Source organism: Psammomys obesus, unplaced genomic scaffold (assembly GCF_907164565.1).
Source record: "Psammomys obesus unplaced genomic scaffold, mPsaObe1.curated_primary_1811, whole genome shotgun sequence".
Taxonomy (NCBI): domain Eukaryota; kingdom Metazoa; phylum Chordata; class Mammalia; order Rodentia; family Muridae; genus Psammomys; species Psammomys obesus.
Genome location: NW_026585580.1, coordinates 19,415,605 through 19,437,552, shown reverse-complemented (window position 1 = coordinate 19,437,552; position 21,948 = coordinate 19,415,605). Strand labels below are relative to the sequence as shown.

Sequence of the window (21,948 nt, the reverse complement as noted above, 5' to 3'; positions counted from 1 at the left end):
GTGTGTGTGTGTGTGTGTGTGTGTGTGTGTGTGTGTGTGTGTGTGTGATGGGGGGGTTACTCGCTTGCTATTCTTGAGCCTGGGGGCGCTTTATTTCCTCTTTCTTTGGGTCTTAGGTTTGCGAGGTTGCTGTGACCGCTGGCGACAAGTGCTTCCTCAGCCGCAACCCAGCTGAAAGAGTTAAGGGGCCGGGAGGAGGAGTGCGGCCGGTAGGCGGGAGAAGAGGGGGTGGGGTGGGGTGTGTGTGTGAGTGTGGGGAGGCGGCCAGGCGGAAACGCCGCACAGAGGAACCTCAGCGAACCAAGAAAAAAGAGAAAGTGGCAATGAAAACAAGGGCAAATTAAATCCTCCTTGGGGATTTCCAGTGAACGAACCCGATTCGGACATTCAATAAATACACGACTCTTAATGAGTGTGCGTGTGCTTGCACCCCGCACCCCCAGCTGCAGGGCGCTGCAAACCGGCCTGCAACCTGCAGTCCCCGGCCGGAGCAGCAGCCGGGAGCGCACCGGGCCGCGGCGGTGCCGCGAGCATAAAAAACGGCCCGCCTTCCCCTCGGCCGCGCTCACTTAGGTGAGCTCAGCCCCAGCCCTGCAGCTCGGCAGCCGCCACGCAGCCCCGGCGTGATCTCAAGATTAACTGCAGACGCGAAGCGTTTTTGTAGGACAGGGTCCAGCTCCTGCTTGCTGGGGTGAAAGATACCATCATAGGAGCAGATCTAAAAGGCAGCAGTAACCAAAGCCCCAAACAGATCCCCCCTCCCTTCCAAAAGGTTCCTTTTTATATTTATGCATGCGTATATGTATATATAAGAGATGGAACACAGATTTCATTGAATAAATCTGAGATCTCCAGGTGCAGACGTTTGAATAGTCGGTGCCAGCACCCCGTGTTTTCCTTTCCTGCCGATTTTGCTTGGATCCGGCTCAAAAACCGAAAGAGTCTCGTGGTTTTGTTTACACTGAATGGGGAGGATAGGAACAGAGCCATGGGGCCGCCTTTCATTAATATACAGTGAGGATTTTGTCTAAATTACTGCTATGAGTTTCACAGTACACGCTTTCAAAAGCCGTCTCAGGTGGCCCGATGAAACGGGATAGCGCCCCTGCAAACAGATCCACTCTCTCTCCCTGCGAGGAGAGTGTGCGCGTTCGGGAAGCCCCCCAAACGTTGTGCTCCTCAGTAACAGAAACGCACTTCTGTTCCCAGGTCTGTCCCCTTCTCCCCCCCCACATACTTAGTTCTCAAATCGCTCCCCAGCTTCCCTCCACTCCCGCCCCACCCCATCCGCCCCCTCCCTCCGGAGTGTGATTGTTTTGTCTGGAAAAAAAAAATCCAAAGTATATAACAAGGGGAGAACAGTTAGTGCTGATTTTCATTTGCATACATTTTCATATATTTTGGTGAAAATAATAGACTAGTGAGAACTGGGCTTAGAGGAGTCAGTGTAAAGGGAAGGCTAAGGATGCCTCGGCTCTGGAGAGTAGAAAATGTGCCTTCTCCTCCAGGCACCATATTTAAAAAACAACAACCTTTTATTTAAAAGTCTAACCTTGGGAATTTGCCGGGTAAGTGTTTTTTGTTTGTTTGTTTGTTTTGTTTTGTGTTTCATTTTCTTTCTGTGCTTTCTCCTTTTCCTTTCTTTCAGGTGTATTTATTCATGCTCTTGTAGGTTTGGAAGCTTTATTTTCATTGCTTGGGAGGAGAGGGGAAGGGAAAGTGTGTCGTGTTGGACTGAGTGAGTAAAAGAAATCTGGCGTTGCTAAAATAATACATAAGAAGGTGGACTGGTTCCAAAGGCCCTCACAGCAAGAGCGTTCCGAGAGAGAGAGAGAGAGAGAGAGAGAGAGAGAGAGAGAGAGAGAGCTATTAATTTAAATTGTTGATCATAGGAGGGGTAGACCCTGGAAAATAGGTGCCTACTAAGCATGGAGTTTATAAATATTTCTTGTTTGGGATTTCCCCGGAGAATCAGGGCTGAAGATGGAGCAACCTGCCCTGGTGAGGGTGTCTGGATTGTGAGTCTATGCAGGTTAGGATGGGGAGATGCAGGATCAAGTGAGGAGAAGGCCTGGCAACCCGGGGGCAGAGGGCTGGATGAGGAAGCAAGGAGGGAGAAGAGGCAGGAAGTCAAAGCTGCAACTGGGGAGCAGGCGATCTGCGGCTGCTCCTGGCTAGGCGGTGAAAACCGCTCAGAAAGAGGGTGATCAATCAAAACTAACCAGGACATCCCTGCCCTCCACTCCCCAAGGGCGCTGGAGCCTCAGCGTTTTCCATGATTTCTAATTTTGACATTCAGACCCATGACTCGGTTTTTGTAAAATTCAAGGGTGTACTTACTTAAATAAATATGGCCGAAAGAAATAGCTATGCCAAGTCCAGGCCAGTGAGAGGACCTTCCTTTAGTGAGATAGACTGAGGATGATTTTAGAAGCTTCTTAGATTTGTTCTTTTGAAGGAAACCACATTTTGGGGGCGGGGAGGGTGTCAAATGTCTGGAATTATACTGCACTTTTGTATATCGAACACCTTGCAATTTAGAATTGGTAATTTATTTGGAAACAGTTGATGCTAAATCAATGCAGCGGTTTGTAAAGAGAGGAAGAGGTGTCAGTTGGGGAGGGGCTCAGAGTCGCCAGGCTTCCTCCCCTTGTTTACAGCCCTGCGTCTGACTGGGGTTAACTCCGGGCGCTCCAGTGGACCAGATGCCACATAGAGCTGCTCCCTGAAGATCATTTGTTTCCTTGATGGGGAACATTTCTGAGCAGAGCATATTGGTTGCCATAGAGAAAGAAATAAAAGGAAGAACACTAGTCACATTAAGCTATATGTTTGTGCACTGGGCTTTAGATAAAAGGACCTTGATTCAGCCAAAGAGGAGAAGCCAAACTAGAGATTTCTAGGACCACTAAAACTAGCTTTATTTTGTTTTGGACTTTTACAGTTGAAACATATAAGCTAATTTTATTGGTTGTTGTTAATTTTATATGACACGGTTTACTGAACAAAATAAACTTTGCTTAGCGGTACCCTATTGACTGGTCAGCAGGGGGCGCACTGACGCGGAGTAGCAGGCGCTGGGGAAATGCAGCCAGTTCAAAAGCAAATCTGTCTTTCCAAACTTGCCGGCAGAACAAGCACCCTTACCTTCCTGTGCATGTTCAAGGAAAGAAGGGAAATGATTGCACAACATAGGGCTTAAAAATACTGAGACGATTATCTCTCCACATACTAGGCATGTCTGTAAATGACCCAGGAAGCCAGAGAACGCTACAAGTATTTTCCCATTTCTTTCCAGGAGACTGTGGGTAGTATGCGTTGTAAACTGGGCTGGAAAGAAGAAAGAAAGAAAGAAAGAAAGAAAGAAAGAAAGAAAGAAAGAAAGGGAAAAGAAAGGTGGGGAAAAAAGAAAGAAAAGGAAGGAAGGAGAAAGCAGAACAGTTAAAAGAATTACTGTTATGGTTACAGTGTAGTATAGGTTACTTAAGAAACTCTTTCAGGCTGGAGATGATGATTTTTCTTTCTTTCTTTTTCTCTTTCTTTCTTTTTTTTGGAAGTAGACTGGAAAACAAAATGAATTCTGAAGAAAAAAAGATGGTCCTTTCAGCAGGACATAGTGTCACATTTGGTCTTGAGGATGTAGCAGGTGCCTGGAATTTTTTACTTCATTTGATACCTAGTAGCTACTTTCACTCTTATTGGTTTTCAAAGGGTTTAACAGTTGGCCTTGAAAGGCTTTGTAGAGAGAAAAATACAAGGTTGACAAAGGGTAGAGGTAACTGTGAGCTTGAACCCTTTTACTACAGTTAAAGGGGAGTTTTAGCGGAGCAAAAAGTTTCTGCCTCTAAGACTTTATGTGTGTGTGTGTGTGTGTGTGTGTGTGTGTGTGTGTGTGTGTTTGCATGCACACGTATGCACACACGTGTGCTGCCCATGAAAATTGTGGCAAAAAAGAAAAAAAGTTTTGTAGTGAAGTAGAAAACTTTCTAAAACAGTGAAGGGCAAATCCTAGCTGGTTGTGAGGATTTAGTCAGTTTGTCTCAAAAAATTTTCCCAAAGAGATTTAGAGAGTTACTCAGAAAGACAAGGCGCGAGTGGCTAGAGGTGTGAAGCTGCCTTCTGCAGCTCACTGAAGGCACCTGTGAGTGAACAGGCCACAAAGCTGACCTTTCTGATAGCTTTGCTACTTCTCTAAGGGAGGGGGTTGGTGCCACTGGCTTCCTTTCAAAACTGCTCCAAGCCAACCAGGCTTCAGCCAGTACGTTTTTCTTTCAACCTAATTTGAGTAGGTCAGGGTTGGCTTGAAGTGGGAGTTCATCTAGGTCTGAACGATTATAGGAATCATATGCATAAAAGAGACACTCTGAAATACACTTAAATCATGTTATTTTCACCCTGGCCCTTTCACATTTGGAGTCAGGCGAGGCACTGTCAGGTTTTTGCTAATAAAAAGTGGAGAATTGAGGAAATTGTAATTTGAACACAAACACTGCTTTCTTCCACAGCTCTGCATTGCAGACAAAAGACTTCTAGGTCACAAAACAGCACAAGTCCCAAGGCTTAGCTTGTTTTGCATGCTCAGGAATGCTCAAAGCATTCAGGATGCATTATTAGGGAAGGGAACTTTAAAAATTTCATTCATATTGCAAAACACTGGTGAAGCCCCTCACCCCCATGCTTCTGAGCCCACACTCTCCTGTGTTATAGTTCCTAGGAGCTGTGATTGTCTAAGCAGCAGCTCCCCCACACCCCTTTCTAAAAAATGTACTGGAAAGAACAGGGAAGTGGGGGGGAACCATCATGGTCTTACAGATTTAGAAAGCAAGAAGTAAAAGAGACAGAAAATAAGAATTCTGGGTAAAGCAACAAGTTAATTTGAGGTGAGCCGCTAGTTTACAGGGACCATGTGAGAATTCTGTAATGACTTGGGAGTAGGTATAATCAAGGTGGGTATGGATTAAGATCCAAAGTTCTGGACAAAGGCTACAGACTTAATTGTTGAGGGTGATGAAATCGCTTTTGCAAAATGAGCGAATGAAGAACATTACTTGGACCAAATGTGCACAACACAAAATGGATATTTTCTCATTGGCTTCTATTTGACAATGAGAAAGTTGTCTAGTAAGGCAGCAACACAGAAGCAGTTTCTCCTAGCATTTACACGCTAAAGCGTCCACCTTGCTCACAATCTGTATTGTGTAGCCCGTACAAATGGGAGAGCTCTGCAATGGTGGCTTTGGTTAGAAAAGAGGCTTTATCTGGTGGACAGTGGATGAGTTGTTTCTTGGTAATGCTAAGGTTTTGGAATATGCACCCCCCCCCTTTGTACCTCTTTGATACTGATTTATCTGATCTGGAGGAAGGGAGAGAGCACTAAGGTTTCTTCAAACTGGTTTGCAGAATCACGAATGAAAAGAAACTGATTCTTTACTCTAAAGTAAGCTCCCTCCTCCTTAAACTACAGGGTATTTCTAATTGTGGAAAATAAATTGAGAGGGCACAGTAACTTAGTTGGTAATCTTGTATGTGCTTTTGAAGCAACCCATTTCCAACTGTTTGCTCACTCTAGCTGTGTGCATGAACCTGTCAAGTCTGGTAATGCTCTCTTGCAATTGCTGGGGATGCTGCAGCTAATGGATTATTCTTGCCTGCCCTTCACCATCCTTCCTGTGCTTCCCGACATTATGGTTCTTTTCAAATTCAACTCCTAGGACTAGGTAACACAGAACCCAGCTGATTGACTAGAGTTGATGGAGAAAATAGGATTCATTAGCAACAAATGTGGATATGTTCTAGCTAGAAAAATATTTCAAGGTAAATTTGGTGTGTATGTGTTTATGTGTGTGTCATGAAAACAAAGCCGAGAAATATGAACTCAGCTTTACTAGAGGAGTGTCTGGAGTTTGTGTTCTTGGCATCAGTCCTAAGAAGGACCATCAGTCCTTCCCTGAGGTCCTTCTCCAGCAAGCACTGCCTTTAAAATTTACAGCATTTTCTTTGAGACCGAACTAATAGTGCTGGGGTGAAAGAGAGCTGGTGTGGCATCCCAGAAAGCAATTCTCTACTCTCTCTCTCTCTCTCTCTCTCTCTCTCTCTCTCTCTCTCTCTGTTTTCCTTGACATTTGACCTTGCCTACTGTCTGAGGAGCTGGGTATAGATGGAGCATTTCAGGTTGAAGGCTGCTGCTCTTTTTCCATCTCTTCCAAGCAGTTCTGCTGCAGCTTCTTCACTCCTGTGCCTTCAGTCCCACAGCTCTGCTCCTTCCCTGGGGTCCTACCCAACTCAGTGCCCACCTAGGCCAGCCCTACTTCACTGGTGTTTTCAAGAATTTGTGGTTGTGGCTATCCACTTAAAAAATACAAGTGTACTCACTGACAGTTGGTGCTTCTATTATTTCACAGTTTGCAAGAATATAATTTCAGCCACTAAATACTCGATAGAAGTTGAGGTGGTACTATGAAGGGACCTTGCTCACAGTGGCTTCCTGGAGCTCGGGTTTATTTCCGAGTTAAAAGTTGTGTGCCCAGCATTGCTTTCAACGTTTACTTTTCTGCCTAAATTTTCTGCAGAGACCCTAGTTAATAAAACCCGAGGGGAGAATTCCCGACTCATAATGGCACTCGATAAACATTAAACATTAATTTAGTGTTAAACCAGGGCACAAAAATCACCCAGAAGTCACGGCGTGTGCTGTCAAAACTCGACGACTGTGTCCCCTTATTTTTACTGCCGCCAAACTGATCAAGCAAAACTTTAAAAGTACCTTAAATTCAAAAATCGCACGATTTTATTGGCAGGGTCTTGGCAGCAATTCCCAACAAGGGTTAGAATGCAAGATTAGAACTTTTTTCCCCCCTAGAAAGGTTTGCCTCAGACACTTGGAGCGTCCACTCTCATGTGGGGTGGGTTTCTATTGCATGGGGAGGAGGTCTTCTCCCCTCGCCCGACCCTACCATTTATATGATTCGTGGGAGCCGACAGGGACATTTGCCGCATTCAATCTGTTGGGCCTCGGGGCTGTCTGTCTTTCTTAGAACGCATTTTAACGGCATTCTATTTTATTTAGAGTGCAGTTTGCATAATAAAATTAAAAGGCTCCCAATACTTCCCCCTTTCTGCCAGCGCCTGCCCAGAAAGATCTTTTAGAATATTATTTGAACATAGAGCGGTCTGCAGAAGTCCCGTTAACATTGCTTTTCCATGGAAAAGATGAGGGGGAAAAAGCTAACCCTCAAAACCAGAGGGGCCCTAGGTAATGGGAGTAAGGTGGAGAAAAGCGGGGCGAGGTGGAGGAGCCTGGGGCGGGCCCAGGAGGGGAGCGAGGATGTTGAGGTTGCAGGACCAGATAGATAAACGCTGAGTCACCCAACAGGTCTTTGGGTAAAGAGGAGAGAAGCAGAGAAGCCCAGAAAAATCTGGGTGCAAATTGCACCCATCTTTGGGCCTCCTTTCCGCCTGGCCATAGGAGCACTGCCTTGGAGCTTGGCACCGCCTGCCTGCCTTTGTCACCCGCTCTGAGGCGGCCGCGAGCTCCCGCGGCGGGCTTTGTTTCCGTGGAGCGGGGCAGGACCCCTCGCGCCACCGCCTCCCCGCCCGCCCCTGAGCTGGGGACCGTGGGGGTGGGGACGGTGTTACAGAAAGGGGGACCGAAGAAGCCGCGGTGGGCAGGGCGTTTGAGCCCGGGATTTCGTTTCTCTGCTCCTTTCGTAATTGAGCTGTTTTCTCCTCGCGGAGGGGGTTTTGGTTGAGCAGGAGGCGAGAGAGCTGCAGAGGGGGCGCCCGTTCTCAGCCCGTAGCTGGGCAAAGGACTCTCCGCGCTTCTGTCCACCGATTTGTATGGTATTCAGGCATGCAGGCAGGCATGCATGCATGCGAGGATGGATGGATGCATGGGTGATGGATGAGGAAAACCACTGAGTTGGGTCCCTGGCTCTGGGCTTCCGGTTCGGGTTTTGACGGCTGCAGGGCGTCTCGGGTTGGCGCGGCTGGTGAGCCCCTGGGACCTGCTCTCCAGGGGCCGCGGGGCCGCGGGTGGGCGCTAGAGATGTAGCCGGGGCCACGGAACTGCACAACCACAGTGCGCAGATCTCTGCCGTGGAGGCCTGAGGAGAGGGACAAAGAAGTAGACTTTGTCTCCAGGGAGCGAGCAGAGGACAGGCGCGCACCGGCGTCCACGCGCTCTCTCCTCTGTCCGCAGCCGAGGCTCCAAGGGGGGCCCTTCTGTGGGCGCCTCCCTTCCCCTCTCCCGCCTCGCCTCGGTACCTGGGGCTCTGCCTGGAAGGTTCGCCGCCACAGGGCTCCCCTCTTTCTCGCCCCTGCACACTGCCTTCAGCGAGCAGGGTGTGAGCGAGCGTCACCCTCTTCCCAGCCATCCCCAAAGGTAGGGCAGATTGCAAGAGTTGCGCCTCTGTTATTGTTTGTCAAACAGGCCCTTTCTCTTGGGAGAGGGTCGAGGGGCGTGAGGCGCGATCCTGGGCCAGGATTACATTAATCAAAGCATTATTTCCCCAGAGAAGCCGGCACAAATGAGAATAAATCCTAATAAAATTGGATCGCAGAAAAACGGAACGCTTTGAGTAATCTGTGCTGCGTGTTCAAATCCTCACATTTATAAGATGCGGTTTCTCTAAAAATTTCCCTGCACACCTCTGGCCTTGGCTTGGCGGCTAAGCACGGGAAAGGCGCCGAGGATGGGGGACATCACTCTCTGAAGCTCAGCTGAACTTCTGCAGTGAGGAGGGGACAGGGCCACTCGGGTTTGGAGGCCTCAGTTTTACGGGGAAGACACTTTTCGCGGGGTGTGCTCGCTCGTGCTTGCAGAAGAGCCAGGTCCGCTCAAACCTCAAAAGATGTCCTCGTGGGTCCCGAACTTGCTTCTTGGGGAATGCCGTCCCCACTTTTCCACACGATCAAAGTTCAGGGTGGGCAGCACCCCCGATCGGGGGCGCGCCGTCTGCAGGGAGCCTCCTCCCCTAGCCTAAAGCCCAGCCTATTTGTGGGGTTCCTAAGGGAGCCTGGGTCAATCCGGCAGGCGGAGGGCGTGTGTGCTGTTCGTGACAGGCAGCGAAGCCGTGGCACAGCGCGCCGGGAGAGTTCTAGTACTTGGGGGCCATAGGCAGCGGGGTTCACACTGTACCCACCGGTGTCCCCAAGCGGTGGAAAACTTTCCGGGGCCCTGAGGGTTCCTCGAGAGAAAAGACACGTCCCCTCCCCCACCCGCCGTGGCGCTGTGGCCCCGCATGGCCACTTGGTCAGCCCGCTGTGTCCCCTTGTCTTCCAGCTCCGGGGTACAGAAGAGGAGAATCGCGGGCTGCGACGTCTTGTGACCCTCGGTGGTGGCTGGTGCGACAGTACCAACCTGACCCGGCCCTGTTGTTCTGGGATGGAGGCCTGGCCCGCGGGCGGCCCCGGGAGGGCGCCCTCTGCAGGCGGGCTCGGAGAGGGCCCGCGCCAGTGCCCAGCCGCGTGGGGTCCCTCGGCGGCCGCGTGCCAGCCGGGTTCCCGCACGCGGAGGAGCACAGCTCCCGGCCAGGCGGTGCGACCGGGCGCTCAGTGCCCTCTCCGAGGAGGCGTCCTGCGGCTGCGGGAAGGAGTTACCCAGGGTGCAGCCCCCTCCCCCTCTGTCCCCTCCCGCCGCTGCACGCCACCTGCCGCCCAGCGTCTTCCGCCGCGGCCCACGCGCGGCAGAGCCCTGGTGCCTCTCTGCCCCCTTGCGGGGGCCGCGCCGGGCGGGGCAGGGCCGTCGCCCAGAGGTCTGGAGAGAGCCGCTGCGCGTGAGCGCGGGTGTGCGTGTGCGTGCGTATGAAGCGCGCGCCCAGGGCAGAGCGGGGCAAGGCGCGGCAGAGCTTGGAAAGGCAGGACACGGCGCAGCAGGACGCTTCGTGCCAGTTGTCTCCTGCCTGTGTGGGTACCCATGGCGCAGAGCCTAGGGTCTTTAGTCTGTCCCAGGCTGCTTCTCTGTCTCCTGTGCGTCTCCCTCTTTCTCTTGGGTCGTCGCTGCAGGTCCCCAAAGATCTCCCTTGTAGTCGCATGGTCCGGGGCTGCCCCTCGTGAACCAAGGTAAAGCCGAGATGGGCGATACTAGCTGGAGATATAACAGCGTCAGACAACTTGCTTTTTATTCGAGGGCCCGTGCTCCAGAGGCCACGTTTTAGGGAGTTAGGGGTAGCTGCTTTCTCTGTCTTGGTCGTAAGGATTGTGAATCGAAGCTCTTTTCTTCCTTTCTTCCATTCTCCTCCCCCTCCCTCCTCTTCCTCTTGGAGGAACAGGGCGGAGGAAGGACCTGGGCTGCAGCCCATAATCGTGGTCTGTAGTGCACCTTTTCAACCTCCTGGCTCCTCTCCAGTAATGAGAAATTGTAGGAGGAAGTAAAGACACCTACCTCTTTTCAGTTCTGAAATAATGTCTCCCCATTCTTCTAGTCTGTGATTTCCATAGTTTCATACAAAACAGGGACCGTCAATTATCGCTCCATGAGAAAAAAGTGGACTAGTTGAAGGAAAGTTGGGACAAAATAAATCATTAACCAGGAACTCTCCTTCCTGTGTCCCATCCAGTTTGCTCACTTATCAAGGGAGACAAGACAGGGACATTTATAAACACACTAAAGGTGTTTTGTTGTTGTTGTTGTTTTCTCCTCTGGATTGTAACTCTAAATACATTTGTGTAACACTAGGTTTCTGAAGATCATAGATGGAAACTTCATGATGCTTGCTTGCGCTTGCCCTCTGCTAAGCATTTGCATTCAAGGATTTCTAATAAGAAATACCTTTGGTATTTTTCAGTGTGAGTAAGAGTCCCTTTCTTCCGTTCTGAGCTGCCGTGTTAAGCATACAAGTTTGGTCGATTGCACGTGGGCGTGCTCTGTGCAAATGCGTTCACTGGATTGTGTATAGATCTTACCTATGTAAACATGTATGCTTGTGCATAAGTGTATTTACACCACGTGTAAATACGGCACACATCCATTTCGTGGATCTGTAATACTAGGTGATTTCTCATATTTCTTCGAGACCTTCTGTCTTGGAGAAAGCTTCCGAGTAAATGGGACACACAGTCCCTCACGCCACGAGGCCATCCTCAGCCAGCCTCCTGATACAGGGCCAGTCAGTTCTTTTCATGAGATAGTTTAGAGACAGCCACAGTTTAACCAAGAATGTTAATGGTGGAGTGTTAGTGTTTCAGCGGATGAGCTTTTGTTTGTGAAATCAAAGTGAAGTTTTTCTTTGACTCATTTATCAGGATCTTTGCCCACAGGCTTCCCTAGGAGAAGGTAGATGCAAAGGGATGGTTCCACTTTTAACTCTTTAAAGCAGATGTTGACAGAATATTTTAAACTGGCCTTTTGGAAAACAGGAAATAATCATGTCTGTCAACACCCACCTTTGGGACTGTGAAAAACAAAACCTAAAATACAACTTAATGACTTTCATTAAAAAAAAAGTACTCAGTTAACAGTTAACTAAAATATTGCCTGGCACTCCTTCGAAGCCCCTCCTCCTCTTAAGTGCAGTGCAGTTTGGTAATGTTCTCCACATATTTACACACGATGTAAATATACATATGCACCAGGGTGGATGTTTATGTACAGAACATAACAAAATACATACATACCCCAACTGAATAGATTTGCATAGAACAGGCCCATGTGCAATACACTGGAGTTTTATGATTAACAATGCATTAAATAGCAGCAGCTCAAAACAAGACAAACTGAATGTATGATACTGAAACAATCCAAGATTTCTTTTCAAATGTGAATTGGGCTTCTGGTAGCTGACACCCCAGAAAATAATAGATTCATAGTATTATTTTAAGCAAGTCCATTTAAAAGTACTATGTACTTAAATAATGCGTTCCATGTGAAATAAAAATGGTAGCACACTTTAAAAATGCAAATTCAAAATATAAACATTCCATTTAAAGTGAGATAATTTTCCCTTTGTCTTTTTTCATACATTAAATATTCTTGTCTTAGATGAAAAGTTAAACCCTGATACAATGAAAAAAAAAAAACAGCAACAATTTTATTTTATTCTCCTTAGTGTAAAGAAATTATCTTTACCGTAGTTATTGTTATTGGCCTCTCTGTGCATTAAAAGGTGATCTGTAGGCAAACAATAATAAAGAAGCAAAATTGAAGCATGTATTTGCCTTTGAAATGATTTGCCTGGATATGGGATGACATGTTACATACTTGCTTTTTTTTTTTAAGTGGTATTTTGAATCTTCAGATTTTTTGGAAGCTTTTTTTTGTTGTTGTTGTTAAAGATTACCGTCAAAATGAATATATTGACATTCATTGGCAGGAGTCCAAATGCTCATTTGTGCTAAACAAATGTAAAGAAATGTCGGACCTAAATTTTCTCTTTCAAGAGCTGTTGGTCCTAGTAGACAAATTAAAATGATAAAGTTTTGAAGTTTCCTGAAGGCTGTGATCAGAAACTTTTTTAATGAATGATTTATTTACACTGCTTTTATAAAATAATCTTGAATTTTCATGCTTATATAAAAAGTACATTTGCCTTGCAAAATATCTATGTTCATGAGGACATTGATTCCATAGTTCAGTTTATTGCTTTTTATTTGGAAGAGCTCTTAAAGGCTTATGTCTCATCAGAGCTCTCTAGATACTAGCAACAAACATGTGAAATAAAAATTGTTTTAGCCTAATAATTTTTCAATTTTATTTCTTAATATCTTTAAAAGTTCAAAATTAAAATGGTGGTCATACGTTAAAAATTAAAAAAAATTGAAAAACAAAAATTGAGAAGTAAAAACATTTTACTCTAGTTAGAAGTTTGAGATGAGTTGTATTTTTTGTTTTTTTTTTTTTTGAGAAAGTTTTCTATCTGCTGCTGTGGTGTGATCTAAGGACATGGGACTATGTACGAACTTAAGACAGTTAAATGTTCATTCAAAAATTCATCTGAAGAGTCATTCACCACAACATGGGAAAATAACCTTTTCTGTCAATTTAATTAATGAAGTGGGTAAAGAACTAGTTAGGCAAGCTCAAATTACACATGTAGAGAGATTTGTAAGAATAAAGACTTTGGCATTCATGGCCTAAAAGCAGACAGAACTATAATATAGCAAATGAAAAAAACCCCAAAATGTAGGCATCCAAGATTCCATTTCATTAAAAATTTGGCAGTTAAAGAAAAGAAGGAAAAATGCTTATTAAATCAGGGTAACTACAAAATGTTGACAGATCTCAAGTTTCATATCCAACTAGGCTCGCAGAAAACTACAGGGTGTTGGTGGAATATACGTTATTCTGTCAAACCATTTTTCCTAAAGAATTATCTTCTCAATGCCCTCAGATTTAAACTCAAATTCACAGACTAATTTCTCTTTCTCTCTTTCCCCCCCTTGCCCCCTCCCTATCTCTTCCATAGCTGTCTACTTTGCTTCCCATACCAGGTCTGTAGGCAGTGGGTAAGATAGCAGTAGGGCTCCAAGAAAACTAGCCTAGGGTGATGTGAGGCTTAGCCTCCACCCTTCCAGAACAGTGGAACACACTCAGTTATCCTCAAAGAGAACTGTGGTCTCTTAGAGGTTTTTTTCCTCACCCAAGTGACAGCATCTCTTAAGGACACGGCAGGCAATGTCTTTGTGTTAATTACTCATATAATTCAGGTATTTCTCCCTTCTCTTCCTCCTTGCTTCTAAAAAAATGGTGACAATTGTACAATCTAACTTTTCCATTATAAGTTTGGAAGATTTGGACTAAGTCGGTCAGCCATCTCATGATGCCTCCTTCCAGCAATGTCTGCAGAGATGGACTTATCGCCCCTGCCCTGAACTGAGATCATTTTGTCTGTGGCTTTTTACTCCATATTTAAATAAAGGGAATTGAGGGGCCTAACTTCCCAGACTCTACTATGGACACCGGTTGAATTGTTAGTAACTGTTCATCTTCCTGCTTTGACTCAGGAGAGCACAGATGCAAATATCATAGCATGTTTCGATAGTAAAGAGCCCAACTGGGAACAGTAAAGTCGTTTCTATTAAGCCGTGAATTGTGTTAGCATTTCACATGTAATGAGTTAGGTAGGGTCTTGGTCTCCTTGGATGATCTGACTTGGACATTTTTGTAGAACAACACTTCCAGGGTTTTCTTGAGGGAGCAGTTTTTTTTTTTTTTTTGGGTGGATTTAAAGGTGCAGCCCCTTATTTTATGTAGAGGACAAGGTTAATTATGGGTGGCAATGGGGCTGGGGACAGTTTAATGGAGTCAACAGGGTAGCATGGCACTGAGCAGATATGGTTTGGCAAAAGATCATTACTTTCGGGCAGTTTTAAAAATGCTACCTAGTTGCGAATATTCTTAAAGGAAAGGCACCTGGACTTTCTGTTGATAAACTTTGCCCTCATCCTGAAAAATCACTGGCGAATCATGTTCCTTCACTTTGCAGTCCTTTAATTAAACAAGCTGAATACTGTTCAGCCACACACAGCATGAATACTGCAAGCGTTAATAAAAATGTATGCTAGAGGAGAAGAAAACACCACAGATTTCATCTTTGTTAGAATTTCAGGAGCTCAGTGGACTATGAACTGGTAATACTGTCTCTATTTATAAAGTTGTTTTTATTATACTAACACAGACTGAGCAACATTGTGTTGACCTTGAAAAACGGTGATACGCCTTTGAAAATTTTAATGACTCCTGTTGTCAGTTACATATAAACATAGAGAAATACTTAAAAGATTACATATATGCCCGTACAGAAATTAAATGTATAGGAAGAGATCAGTGAATAAGTGCACAGAAGATCCTGTAACAAGTAGCTGTTTCTTAGCCACACTATTTTTTTCATTGAGTTTTAAAAATGTATGTACTAGGAAGTTGTTGTGGAATCAATGAGTATTCCTCATCCTAGACCCTTTTCAATAAAGTGATATATCCACAGAAGACTTAAGTCAAAATAGAATGACACATGTACTGTCAGGAATGTCTTTCAGTCTGCGTATTTACAAGGTTTTATAAAATAAAAAAAAAGAAAGAAAAGAAGAAAAAACAAAACCAAACCCAAAGGGATATTTACTTTGCTTTTTTCCCTTCTCGTTTGAGAGGTAGGACTGAATTCTGCCTATTGGCCGTTGGTCTCTGTGGAGAGGTAGCCATGTAATTTCTTTATCTTTCACCTGCAAATTACACACATTATTTTTCAGCTCAAAATAAGCATTCCCAATGAGTTGCATTCAGTAAATGTCTTTCACAGCATTAGTACAGAACCGAGGTACAAAAGAATATTAATCTAATACATTCCAAAATTCAAATACTTGTGATTAATAAGCATTATTATCTATAAATAAGGCCCTAATGATACTTTGGCAGTGTTGTAAACACAAGAATCAGAGGCAATTATTGTCATTATTGTTCGGAAAGTACTTCCCATGAATACCAAATGGGCATTGCTGTCCAGCTACTTGGCAAGTAAGGTCCCTGTAAAGAAACAGATGTTGGCCAATCAGGACTGGCTACTATCAGCTGCCTTTAGCCTCAGCCTTAAAGAAAGAAAGGAAGGAAGAAAGGAAGGAAGGAAGGAAGGAAGAAAGAAAGAAAGAAAGAAAGAAAGAAAGAAAGAAAGAAAGAAAGAAAACCTCAAACTCAGATGTTAAAAACGGTTGTACTGTGATTTTCCCAAACCTCCCTTTATTATAAACCAAAAGGCATTTAAAAATGAAGCTGCCGCCTATTCCTGACGTTGGGGAGCAGCAGCCATTGTGTTATGTGGTAGCAAAAAAGTCTCATTTGTGAAACTCTCAGGCTCTACATGATGAGGGTTCTTTGGGTAAAATAGATTGTGAACAGGAAGTAAGTTACATCAACTAAGAAATCTCCTGGAGGAGCGTGGTTGGGACCAGGGCCGCATCTTTTCTTCTTCGCCAGGCCACTCAAGGCTCCCCCTCCACACCGCCTGTGCACCAGGCTTCTCTAACTCTTCTGTGGGTTGGGAGTAGCTGAAGTTTAACTTAAGTCTCAGAAATCTTTTCACAGGGTCTGGCTTATAGATCTGCTCTATACCCCAGGTCTTAGACATCAACCCAGGACAAAGAGTATCCATGAGCTGCTTACAATTCAATGACAAAAGTAAAACTGATATTTTGTGGACATTAACATAAGTTTTGTATACATTTTCCCCATAAAGGATCAGTGCATTAACCATCCGGTATGGTTTGTTTTCTATTTCTAAATGCCCATCTGAGCCTTATGCTTTAAAGGTGTTACAGTTCTGAGGAGCAGGTCTTGGGAAAGCATTGGATTGACCTCTCAGAGTGTTGCCTTTGGGGTAATTCAGAGAAGGCAAGGACTGGCTGTGCCGGAGGGTGGGGGTGGTGCTGTGGAGACTAACCTCTTTGCTGACTACTGTTGTTGGCTATCAATTTTAGCGTGAGTGTGTTCTCAGGGCGAGTCCTTGGTGGAAGCAATATCATCCAGCTGGATGTGAGATTGTTCAGTTTAAACACCCTTTCCCAATAGACATCTTTCTAGCATCACTTTAAATTGGGTAGGATTTTCCCTTTGTGCCCTATGGGAATCAAAAACAAGCTAAGGCCATTGTTTTCACAATGAACAGAGAGGGCATCTGTCAACATAGGGGATATTCATTTGGCTCTGTCTTGAACTGTCCTTGTTACCCTCAGTCTACATCTTGCTAAGGGAGTCAGGTGACTGGCCATGAAACACATGCTAAAGCCATGTGACAAGGCAATTATGTGGCTCCTCACCTGAGTCTGGTCCCCTTTCCTCTCCCTTCTCTTGGGGGTTGGACTCCGCATGGGAAGCAGGGCACATTAATCCACCGGAATTCAATATTATGTGCTCAAGTTCTTTTAGAGGAGATGGGAAAAGGTAAAGTTTTTCTGAGTAAACTCCTCTCATTTCTGAGCAGGGTGACTTCAAGAATTTCCATCACCTTAAAGCCAGTACTGATAGTGGCATTAATAATAATAGTAGATTTTACTAAGAACTTACAATGAGCCAGGTATTGAAGCTTGAACCTTCTTTGTATTCTCCAACTTAGGTCTCCAATGTAGACCTTGTGTTGGGGATCAGCAGATACACCATCACAGGGCACAGGGCTACACCCACCTGGCAGGGCTCATTATGGAGACACTAGGTTTTGAAGCTGTATCTTGTTTGCTAAACACAACGTCTTTCAGTGGAATGGTTTACTATTTTCCAAATTCGTGTGTGTGTGTGAGCGGGACATGTATGTCTCTGCTTTCTATCCATCTTGGCATCTTGGAGTTCTCCAGACACTGCCCCTGCAGGACACCTGTGTTAGCTTACGAAATGGTTCTCTGACATTTGGTGGGTTCAGCCTCCTCCTGTCAGAACAAAGGTGGCAAATGTTCCTAAGATCTCATGACCCTTCATAACTACATTCTCCCCACCCCCCACCGCTCTGTGAGAACAAGAACAGAAGAGGGCCCTGTGGTAAGTCGGCACAACTCTGATGTGAGGGCTGCATTTACATGGAAGCATGGCAAGTTAAACCAAGCATCTTGACATGTACTTGGGCGTATCTACATTCTCTCTTGTGCTCCCTGTCTGGACAGAAAAGTATTGGCTTCTGTGTATCCCAGAACCCTAGGAAAGAAAATCACTTACTGATGGAAAGCAACCCCCTAACCATGATGTTGACTATTGGTGCAGGAGCTTTGACTCTTTCGTGAGGGTCACTGGGCAGTGCTGATGGACATACATGGAACATCAGCTTGCCTAGTGAGTGCCTACTACACGTAGGTAAGAGCAGTGTCCAAGCATTCTGAGAGCCATGACATTGTTTGGGAAACAGTGACAAAGTTTCAGAGCTACCCAGTGTCGCCCACAGAGGGGATTCTGAGCTGGCCTTGCCTGCATCCCCTCTCTGGAGGGAATGAGGACTGTGAGTCCCTGGTTCAAGCACTGACCTGGTGTGCAACACTGGTTTCTGGTTAGAGAAAGAAAATATGTACTTCATCTGGAGCCAGAGAGGACATATGTCCAGCGGTGGAGCTCTGTTCAACAAGGGTACTCCACTTATGGTAACAGGGGTATACAGTCCGCAAAACTTCAGTGATGGCTTTGTTTTACATGAGATTTTCACTGCTGTCATTGGGCCTAGAAGGGCAAGATGCTATTTGTAAAGGGCAAACTGAAAAGTTGCTTTGCGTTCAGAGAATGGCTCTTGCCTAGATGGTTCATTATTTAATATTCTGTCTCATAGCAAGGAGGAATTTGAGACGAAGAAATGAAGAGGGTGAGTGTTTGTAGCTGTTAATAGGTGGCAATGTGTGCCTTGTTCTCCGTAGAGATGCTTGAGCCATGTCGTTTCCACCCTGCTACCCCTCCCTTAAAGGCATGATCACGTGTGATCAGACAAGTGGCCTGAGAGGGAGAGGGAGAGGGAGATAGGAATGGCTGGGGGTGATGGAGACCTCAGGCATCGTGAGCTTGGTGAGGAACAGGCTTCTTGGGATGTAGGCTTCATTGAGCAGCCTGTTTAATTGGGGGGGGGGATATTTAAACCTTTGGGGAGTGGATAGAGGCTTTCAAGGTGAGTGTAAATCCAGGGCCAAGGTTCTGGGAATGCCTTATTTGCATGAAGAGGAATTCCAGGTGCTTGCTGGACTTGACCTTGGGAGGAGAGGGGAAGTTTAACCTGGCTTCAACCACAAGAGCTCCTCTGGTGTGAGCAAAGATGTGGGGTGCAGGACTGACTACCTGCTGGGGGGGAGACAAGAAGGCCTGGGCAGGGGAAGGATGGTCCTCACTCCTACTGCTCTCTAGATGACGCAACTTGACCCTGATTCTGCTCCTGGCTGGCTCCTCCTGGTTCCACAGTACCCCATCCTCACAGAGCCACATGGAATGCCTGGAGAAAAAGATTTGCTCTTTCTTTAACAAAGAGAAGACAAAATTTCAATGAGGTATCATTTTTGGTAATTGTCATTTATAAATAGATAAACAAAAACACCAAAATGCTTTCAAGATGGTTGCTGTAGGACTTGAAAACATTTTTAAAACTATCTTTGATAATATATATAATCTTTTATATGTGTAAATATAATCTTTTATATGTATAAATATATATAATATATATAATCTTTTATATGTATATATAATCTTTTATATGTTTATATATATATAAAATCTTTTATATATATGTGTATATATATATATAATCAAGAAAGTATTCAGAGGAGAATTTATGGGATACCTTTCATAGTCTCAATGCAAACTCTCATCTTCAGTCAGATACATTTTATATCAGAGAAAGCATTACAATATTCTTTGAAAATCGTTAATGCTGACCCTCGACATTTTGCTTCCTGCACTTACTTCTTGTAAGATACTTCAAGAGTTTGAAAACATAGATCACATTTGTCCCAGAAGATCAATATGTGATACAGGATTTACTTCTGGTTTTGTTTTATTGTGAAGGCCAGAGACAAGTAGAGTGAAGAGCAGAGAGGCATTTCTTATATTCAGAGACTGTGAGTTCCTGCGTCCTCTCGACAGTGGCTCAGGGCTGTGTTTACCTCACTATAACACTTTCTGTGGTCAGCCTTTCTCATCTGTTAACTCTGGGTGTGGGACTGAGCTGATTTTGTGTTCGGAATTTTCTGTCATCTAGGGAATTCATTAATGTAGGCATAACTTTTTATATGTGGTTAGGTCTTAACTGATAGGGAACTTGTGGGTAAAGAATACAGAACGTTCTGCTGTGCAGCATAAATCAGTAAGTGGAAATGTATCCATCGACAACATTTGTATTTTTCCCTGTTACAAAGCGGTGCCATCTCTTTGAGTACAATACACTTTTATGCCCCATTAAAGCATGCTTGACATAGCTTTCAACTACTTGCAAATGCTGAGAACTTGAAAAACATAACATTTACAAAAGATACATCTGGTGCATATTTATATGACTTGGAATAAGGAGTCATTTAAATACTGCTGAGCCATCTCCATATTAGGAGAAAAGATATCCCAGGTCCATATGTGAAATCGCTAGTGAAATATGTATAGGTTTCAATTTCTCCTGAACCTTTTCTTTTCCTTGATACATGTTAAAAATATGGAAATATTGATTAGGGATTAAATCATCTTTTTGAGTTGCTGGAATTGCTTTCCCTCAGAATTTTTTAGATCACACCATTAGGATTAGAGTATATTACAGAGTTGGTAAGTTTTGAAAAAGAAAAGATGCTTCCTCTGGGGTCATAGATGCTTAACTCAGGGTCAAGGATCTGTGACGCATTGGGAGATGAAGTTTTGGTTACCCCGAGAAGCCCCTGACTTGATGCACAAGGGTGTGTATGCCTGCGTGTGCGTGTGTGTGTGTGATTTATTCTCTCACAGAGCATCTCAGCTCCTATCAGTAGCTAGAGGAGGTTCTTGACCCTTTGCTAGTGGAAAAACTTTAACTCTAGGAAACCCCAGGACTTGGCCTTTATAAGGAGTGGGTAAGCCCTACCTGCTCTCCATGGGCCTCCATTTGTATAAAAAATGGTAGCTTGTGGACCTCAGATGTCCTGTCCAGCTTGAGCATTTTGGAGGTCGGTGTTGGTGGGAAGCTCCCTTCTTCCTATATCTTCAATGAGCCACCACCATCCACTTTTGTCCTGTGTGGTTGTGTTACTTCTTAGGCTGTTCCTGGGAAGGTTCTGTGTGGAATATATGTGACATCATTTGGCCAAGTAATACAAAAATAGTGGAGAGATGTGATTGGGAGAAAAGACACCTAAAATTGTGGAGCTCTTCTAGAATTCCGTGTGATACAGCATATAAGACAAGGCACTCCCTTGCGGCTCTCACACACTCTAATTCATGTTACGGGTTTTGTTTTCAGCTGAGAGAAATGAGAAAAGTCAAGGTTAGGGGTGCTGTGTCCTCTACCACATAGAACAAATAATGGCAATGTAAATGGAAGATTTCAAATCTCCTCGTCAGTTTCCTATCTGTTGTCAGTTTGAATGATTTCTAAACCAGAAGAATGCAGAGGATCTGTTTTCCCATCAGTTCTGAGCCTAAGGAATTTGGAGCTGGAGTTCTGAGCCAGGAAATGGTCCTGTTTTGAATTCAGAGGTTCTGAGGCTGCGCACAGACACCAGGCTTTTGATAGATTCTGAAAGATTGCACATGGTATTTCAGCTTCAGGGGTCAGACAGAATTCCTCAGAGGGCACTTGGAGAGTGACGAGAGTGGCCTGGGGGTTCGGTTATTCCTCTGAGAGAGCTGCAGATGCCTCTGCAGGCTTTGGTGACGTGGTCAGCTACATGCACACACTCTTACCCTGCAGAATCTTTTTCCAGGCTAGTTCTGCATTTCCACATACTTGGCATGGTGCAGCTCCAACTTGTAGAGGGCTCTGGAAGCTCCTGGCCTTACATTTAGTTATTGTGTTGTCATGTATACAAAAATTTTACAGCTGGTGGGATGCCATTGTGCCCAACTTCTTGAGAGGTACTAATTTGAAAGATTCCCTTAGATTGTATGAGAGCCCTCGTGATATGTCATATCCATGTTTTAGCTGAGTATACGGACTAGCCTTACATGCATGCTATACCTCAGATTCCAACCTCAGAGGCCTTGAACCTTAACCTTTCTTTTCTTTTCCCCAAACCTCTGTTTTATATCCCAGACAGATCCAAACTCAGTGCAACAAGGGGTGATGGCTTCTGGATTAAGACTCTTGGGAAGATGGTTATTAGGTAGGATAATGTTTGAAAGGGTCCTACAGAGCTGAGTATCTGAAGTGACAAGCTTAGTGTGAAATGTGGCTTATGGGAAGGGCATTGTGACACATATTAGCAATCCTTAGAGTCCAGACAACCCTGGGACTTATTAGCAGTTTAACTCACAATTCTAATATTTGACAGCTTCTCGTGACCAATTAAAACACACACACACACACACACACACACACACACACACACACACACACA

General features: G+C 44.9%; 1 long non-coding RNA gene across 4 annotated transcripts in view; it reads left to right on the top strand.

Moving 5' to 3' along the window:
• Nucleotides 1-21,948, top strand: part of LOC129677081 (uncharacterized) — a 45,647-nt gene that overhangs the window by 303 nt on the left and 23,396 nt on the right. Inside the window, exon 2 of one of the 4 annotated variants that reach the window (XR_008720166.1) lies at nucleotides 117-209. The exons of 1 other annotated variant lie outside the window; for it this stretch is intronic. This is a non-coding gene — a long non-coding RNA (uncharacterized LOC129677081). Of the gene's footprint in view, nucleotides 1-116; nucleotides 210-1,408; nucleotides 1,569-21,948 lie in introns of those variants that run through there. 2 more of the 4 variants (XR_008720164.1, XR_008720165.1) reach the window with 2 other exon arrangements.